We start from the raw sequence: 6,565 nt of genomic DNA on the forward strand, positions 1-6,565 counted from the left end.
TCAGGGCACAAATTTATTTCCCGAGCTGGCACAATAGAGCGGGTCCCTGCCTCGGAATCGCCTTTACAACCGATTCAACCGAAAACAATAAACGGATACGGCGTCGAACCACCGCCCGCCGGACACGAAGCACCAATTAAACCCTCGCTTTGTTTCGAATTTAATACTACCTAATCCGATTTTTACTGTATTAATAACAAATTTTATGACCACTGCGGAAAAAGCGCGGGAGCAAAAAACAATATGGCCAGTACGAGTATGGCGAATGCGGGCGCCCTTAAAATGACATTCGACGCCTGCGACCGGCCGACGGCCGAGGCCGAAGGACCATAATTAAAAATGAAAGGGTCCGTTCTGCGGTGGCTTTGTCGCAGCGACTACGCGCAAATAATGCTGAGTCCGTGAAATCTGCCTCCTCTCAGGACGTCGTCGCCGGACCAAGGACGAAACCTCTATAAAATTGAAACTTCTAGGTCTATAGTAAAAAAATTGTGAGCTGGATTACTCTGGAGATTTACCTGGATACATATCACAAGTTCCAAAAGTCAATATGACTGTAAAAACTGCAACCTTCTATTACGTACACTTACGGGCAATGAAAAGGTTCCACTGAGAAAAACACCAAATTACTCCTAAACGGAAAAGGTTAGCTTTATGACGCCTTCTGCAACATTGAAGTATATTTAGTAGAGCACCAGGATATTACCAACTAAAAACAATAATATTTTGTTCAAATTTTAAATTAAATGTTGGAAAAAATTGGGGTCGTTTTGTGTCGACTTTTTGTGAGTGGAACTATTTCATTGCCCGTGAGTGTATATTTCGTACTACCACAGCACGGATCTTCAATTATTTCTAATCACCTAATCAGCAGCTTATATCTAACGCTGAGTTGAGGAAAGGGTCTAAGCTAAGGGTGCTTACATAGAGAGACTGGGTAACCTATACCTACCCGTACCGGTAACCTGCTGTTTATCTTTCTGCGAGCGCGCTAGAGCATTTGCCGGTTTTAAATCTCTCAGTTCGCATAGGTAATCAAGTTACCGGTACGGGTAGATACAGGGAACTCGATTCTTTATGTAAGAACCCTCATGTCTAGCTGCCTTGCTTTGACAGAATATGGATAGAGATACTTATTACTTACTTAGACATAGATTTAATGTCGACATTAGCTTAATATTCCTTCCTGCAAATCAGCGTTACTGTAGTTTTCTACCAAGGTACATTTCCTCTGATGCCAGATGACCCTTGGGCCGAGGGCGGGGGCGGGGGCGGGGCGTGCCGCCGCGGTCGCTGAGCTGACGCCGCCACACGTGCTCTATGACCTTAGATTAACAATATGCGAACAAGATGGTGTGTCACATATAAAAACAAAGCAAAGATTCTGTCCGCATTTTGTTTGCTGTTCAATCTAATGACAACCATTGTACAAATGAATGATGTCACAATTCAATCTTCTAACAGTCAGCTCTGTGGTAGAAGTGGGGTGTTACACGACCCAAGACACTCCATCTAGTTTGTATTAAAATATCTTTGTATAATATGACGGATCGTCTCGGGTCGCCGACTGCCGGCAAAAACTCGATGACACCGACACCCACTTCTACCGAGTGACCTCTTCGTAGTAACAAGGACTTCTGTGATCCTTGCCGCTTGATGGTTATTAAACAGTATACCTAAGTATGTTTAATTATGGGGTTTTCTGAAGTTCACGGTACCGAATTACTACTAAAAGATATGAATAACAGATCTAGAAGGTAGGCACGCTGTTTTGTAAGGAAAGGTTAGCTAGCTACTTACCTGAAAGCTGAAAACACTTTCATGAGTATGAGTATGGTATAAATTATGGTTAGGCCATAGCATCTACTGATCACCTGCATGAATGCATGACTGAAACAGTTCGTCCTGAAACTAATTCTCTCCTATCATTGTAAAAATAATTATGATTTGGGGGTGTAGTTATGTAATTAAATTATGAAAGTCATGATCGAAAATCGGCCAGCAGTAAGTATGTGTTTTTATTATTATTTTATAAAGTCGGCATGACCTAGGAAGTTTTTCTGTTTAAACTAGACAGGCGCCAAATAATCCTGTCTCAGTGATGCCGCTGGCTTTGAACCGGCGACCCGGGGCGGGGCAGCACGTGTGTTAACTGCTGCGCCTAACGACCCGTGCGGGGGGACCGCGCCATTTCATGGTGGGCGGCTTCTGTCAAATGCTGTTTACCACAAAAGGGAAAAACTAACCCTTTTTATAAAACTAACCTCAGTTTGTTTTTTATGCATATTGCTTATATATAATTATAAATTACCTAATAACTTATCAATAAATAAATATTAATAGATCAATATACAAAATCATACATTCAGTCTTTACTTATAAGGATTTTATTTCTTCGGGAATTCTGGTGTAGTTGGCTATATGATAGAAATTGTCTTTGCACACATTCGATACCTATTATTAAAAAGTATGAATAAGAGAATTGGTCCAAACAAGAAAGTTACTTACAGTGCCACAAACTTTCCGGTGTGAGCTCACGTAAATGTCTAATATGTCTTCATTTTATAAGATTTTACGTTTGCCTGTAGTGTAAATTCGCGCTTGCAGTTTTAATAAACCCATCTAATCAATATGGATCAGTTTAGTTCGCTGTCACCGGAACAGATAAGTTTGTCGCACTATACTTACTTATTCCCAATCTCCGCTGGGGAGCAAAGGCCCGAAGTGAAGCGCCGCCATTCTTTACGATCTTGGGCCAGCTCAGAGACATCCGCCCAAGACATCCCCGCCTGGCCCATTTCCTTTTTCACAGAGCGCTGCCATGTCTCTCGTGGTCTGCCGAGTCTTCGTTTACCGCCCTCGGGGTGCCATATCAGCGCTTCCTTTGGGACGTCTTCAGTACGCCTTAGAACGTGTCCTATGCATCTCCATTTGCGTTCTTTTACGGTTTCTGCTACAGGTTTTTGATGTGTTCTGCGCCAAAGTTCCTCGTTGGAGACAAAGTCAAACCAACGGATCCCTAGGATATTGCGTAAGCATCTGTTTACGAAAACCTGTAGCTTGTTCGTGGTTTGAACCGTTTTCTTCCGAGTTTCGCAACCGTAGAGGAGAACGGTCTTTACGCACGCGCTGAACAGGCGGATCTTGGTTTGGAGACGGAATGCGGAAGACCTCCACACTGGGCTTAACATGACAAAAGCTCCACGGGCTTGTTGATGCGGTTGCCGATATCCTCGTCAGTTCCACCATTTGGTGTGATTTTGCTTCCCAGGTAAGTGAAGGTGTCAACATCTTCAATTGATTGGGCGTTGATTTTAAATGGAGTACGGTCCGCAGTCATTACTCGCATTGACTTTGTCTTTTCTCTGTTGACATGCATGCCCACACGGTTACCCAAATGGACGAGGTCATTGAGTTTCCTTTGCATATCAGCGCTATTTTCGGAGAAAAGACAAAGATCGTCCGCAAAAGCGAGATACTCCAGAGATGTTCCATCGGACCAATCCAAACCTCCTTTGCCATTCTGCTCCATCATATCCAAAATTACTTCGGTAATCATGATGAAGAGTAGTGGGGATAACATGCAGCCCTGCTTGACGCCAATATTGGGGCTTATTGGTTCGCTCAGCTTCCCTTCGTGGATTACTTGGCAAGTGTAGCCATTGTAGGCTTCCTTAATAAGGTTTCGCATTTTATTCGGAACGTGAAAATATTTCAGCGTATCCCATATCGCTGACTGGTGTACCCTATCAAAGGCCTTCTCAAAATCCACAAATGTCAGGAAAAGGGCCTTTTGCCACTCTGTTGATGCTTCCAGAATTATGCGGAGTGTGTTGATTTGGTCCGTGCAATTTCTTCCCCTGCGGAATCCTGCCTGTTCACTCCTAAGATGTTCATCTACCCGGTTTTGGATTCTGTAGAGGATGATGGCATTCAGTATCTTGGACACTATAGGCAGTAATGTGATCCCTCGCCAGTTTCTGCAGTCACTTAGGTCACCCTTCTTTGGGAGTTTAACGATTGCCCCCTTCTTCCACTCCTCGGGTATCTTCTCTGTCTCCCAAATCTTTTCGAGGACTGGTTTTAGAATGCCTACTGTTGCTGAAACAAGAAAGTTATAAGAAATAAAATGAGCGCCAATTAGCAATTTTCTTTTAAATTATCGTTTAAAAACACATAGGTGTGTTAATTTATTGTGATTTATGTGAGGATCTGCAGTGAAGTATAATTGAGCCTATCCGGCAGTGTTACAGCAAAGATACAAAACACGCAGAAAGAAAACTTTTGCCGCCATAACTTCGAAAAGATATTTATGATTGTTTATTGCTTTTCAACTTAATATAAGGTAAACGATGCTATTAACTTAGAAAATCGAAAACAAGGATACATTCTGTAGTTGTCTGCGTTAGAGAGGTGAGCTTACAAGTAGGTACATATCCCTAGAAGTGAGTCACTAATACCTACAATAACAATAAATATTAAATGATTTGCTATCACAGTCTAACACAATGCTATTATAATCGTACATTAAGAATATAAATAATCAAAATATAATTTTAAATAAATCTACCTTCAAAATCCTATAAATTTAAAAAACAATATTATTCAAATGTATTTTAACCGTGTCGTGAATGTACTGGTGCTGCCACCTAGTGATACGAAGATTATACAAAAACTCTGAAAATGTTCAATCTGCTACTCGGCACCAGATGTCGTTAGTGCAATATCTAAGTTTATTTTAGCATAGTGTTTTAGTAGGTAGTATACATACTATACACAGGTACATTAATTAGTATTTGTTTTAATTAATTCATTCTGCTTTGTGTCAACCTGAAGCCAAAAAGTACGCACTGCAGTACTCGTGAATAACAATGACGTAAACATTTTTTTTAATCCAAAATGTAATCAATAATAAAGTAAATTTATTTGTAAGACTAATCGGTTTCTAGGCGGGTTTCCAGCTCGGCTGGTATCTGGCGAGTGTTTGTTATCACAGTAATTGTCGAAGTGAACAATAAGATATGAAAGTTTGAAAGCCTTCGTTTTGCACGCGGCACGAATAATGGTGCCGTGCGGAAAAAATAAGGCGAAGCACTTTTTTCAGCAAGTTTTCAGGAATGTGTGTTGAACTACATGTTTATCTACTTTATAATAACTCGATGTATTAAACTGGGGATTGATAAGACTAGGGAAATTATTCATTTAAGTAAGTAAAGTATAGTTAACTGAACAAATACTTACCCGATAATGGGGAAAAAACACAATGTTCCTATCAACGTTTTAATTTTCTCACTAAATTTTAAGACTTAGGTACTTAAGTACTATAAGATTAGCTGCGGAATGGAGAGCGTTGGGAGTCCTTTCAGGCGCTTTGTGCATAAAGCATGATAGAACTTAATTACTTTCATATTTAAAAAAAATTTAAGTATTGACTTTCCCTATAACTCTGTAAGAACCCAACTAAGTACATCGGTAAGATATCTAGAGTTGTAGAGGCATAAGTCAGAGAGGACAGCATCTCATAGTTAGGTTTATCTTTAATTTCACTTGTACTTACCTCAAACTTACAGAAGCTTTCAGTACAACACTAAAAAGCAGCTACCATTTAAACGTTCCGCCTGACCGGCAACAAGTCCCTTAAGCTGTTAGCCTTTTTGCGCACGGCCCCAGCTCCGCGTTATCATCGATCGAATTTATCAATCATTCATTATTAGGTGTATCTGCGATAGTTGTCGCAGAGGTCGCCTGCGCGCGCGCACGTCGCGCCGGGCCCGTCCGACCCACGGCAGTGGACCCGTGCTATACATACAGTTATAACATATTTACCTGTCTTGAATATAGGTTTCTTTACATATGAATGAGTAAAATCTTAAGTATGGATGGATCATTAATTTAAGAGTATAGAATACAAAAATTGTTCAATATATATTTTAGGCGGAATAGCATGGTCCGAATAGGGAGTAATTAAATCGAAATAAAGAGTTGATTAATAAAATATACAATGATAAGTCACGCATTCCTAATAGGTGGCATCGAACTTAAGGTTAATTAACCTTAGGTAGAGACACTGTACATAACTACATACATACGAAGTCAAAGTGAATGGTATATATTTAATACATACTTATGCGTTACTAGGCAAAATAAATTTGATTATGTATATCTACTATTATATTTTGAAAGACGTAGATATCATATTTGATCGGGTTGTAGTCGTGTCGGTTCTTTAGATATAATTCTATGAATCTCTTGGTACCTAGGTACTTCGGTATGTGTGGCACAGTACCTATCCGACTAATAGGAGCAATGAACACCAGGGTTTGGTGCTGTAGCCCTCGTCGTGAACCTTCGTGGACTCTCCTTGTCATTCAGCACAGTGTGAGGTCCATATTGAAGTGCGATGATCCTCGATGCTTGATGCGCTTAACCGGTGTAGAAGATTGGTAGAGAAATATGGGGCACTGACGAGTGGCCTGTTCCGCCGATACTCCGCTCACCAGCTTGCTATTGACCGTTCTATTTTAGATTGCTAAAGAGTTGTTGGAGGAACAGTTTTCTTCTTAGT

This window comes from Plutella xylostella, chromosome 25 (genome assembly GCF_932276165.1).
Source record: "Plutella xylostella chromosome 25, ilPluXylo3.1, whole genome shotgun sequence".
NCBI classification, from domain to species: Eukaryota; Metazoa; Arthropoda; class Insecta; order Lepidoptera; family Plutellidae; genus Plutella; species Plutella xylostella.